This window comes from Lactuca sativa, chromosome 5, assembly GCF_002870075.4.
Source record: "Lactuca sativa cultivar Salinas chromosome 5, Lsat_Salinas_v11, whole genome shotgun sequence".
Taxonomy (NCBI): domain Eukaryota; kingdom Viridiplantae; phylum Streptophyta; class Magnoliopsida; order Asterales; family Asteraceae; genus Lactuca; species Lactuca sativa.
Genome location: NC_056627.2, coordinates 79,264,338 through 79,265,549, shown reverse-complemented (window position 1 = coordinate 79,265,549; position 1,212 = coordinate 79,264,338).

The window sequence follows — 1,212 nt, the reverse complement described above, 5'->3', positions numbered from 1 at the left end:
TGATTGTAGACCGGTTGACGAAGGGCGCTCATTTCCTCGCTATCAGTGAGAGCTCTTCCGCAGAAAAGTTGGCAGAGATGTACATGAGGGAAGTGGTATCACGGCATGGAGTGCCGATCTCGATTGTCTCAGACCGAGATGTGCGTTTCACTTCCAGATTCTGGAAGAAATTTCATGAGGAATTGGGTACTAGGCTGCATTTTAGTACCGCATACCACCCACAGACTGACGGACAGAGCGAGCGGACGATTCAGATGCTCGAGGATATGCTCCGGGCATGTGTGTTGGATTTCGGCAGGAGTTGGGACACGTATTTTCCCTTGGCAGAGTTTTCTTATAACAACAACCATCATTCGAGAATTAGTATGCCACCCTTTGAGCTGTTGTATGGGAGGAGGTGTCGGACCCCCATTTGATGGGGAGAAGTAGGGCAGCGTGTGATGGGTAGTACAAAGATCGTGCTTCAGATGACTGAGCAGATACAGCAGGTCAGGCAGAGGATGTTGACCGCTCAGAGTTGTCAGAAGAGTTATGTGGACAGGCGCTGGTCCGAGCTCGAGTTTCAGGTCGGCAACTTTGTACTCCTGAAGGTCTCTCCTTGGAAAGGGGTGATCCGATTCAGGAAGAGGGGCAAGTTGGGGCCCCGATATATTGGTTCTTTTAGGGTGATCGCGAGGGTAGGCAGGGTAGCCTACCATTTGGAGCTACCTACAGAGCTAGGTCAGATTCACGACACCTTCCACGTGTCGCAGCTGAGAAAGTGTATAGCCGACGAGTCAGCAGTGGTGCCATTAGAGGATATTCAGGTGGATGTGGGCCTAAACTACGTTGAGAGACCCGTGGCGATTCCGGATCGAAAGATCAAGGTTCCGAGGAACAAGGAAGTGCCTCTGGTGCAGGTCTAGTGGCAGCACCGGAAAGGGTCAGAGCTTACTTGCGAGCCGGAGCGTGAGATGCGTGAGAAGCATCCAGAGTTGTTTTCAGAGTGAGACTTCGAGGGCGAAGTCTGATTCTAGTGGGGGAGAATTGTAACATCCGGATTCCCAGTATATTATTTTATTCATTTATTTTTGGAGTTTGTGGAGGAACTCGGCGAGTTGGTGCCAAGACTCGCCGAGTTCACAGAGTTCGAGATTACCGAGTTACCCGAGGTGAGTCTTCTCACTATACGTACCTAGAGTGGTATTTATGTGTTGAGCGGAGGGTCTTATG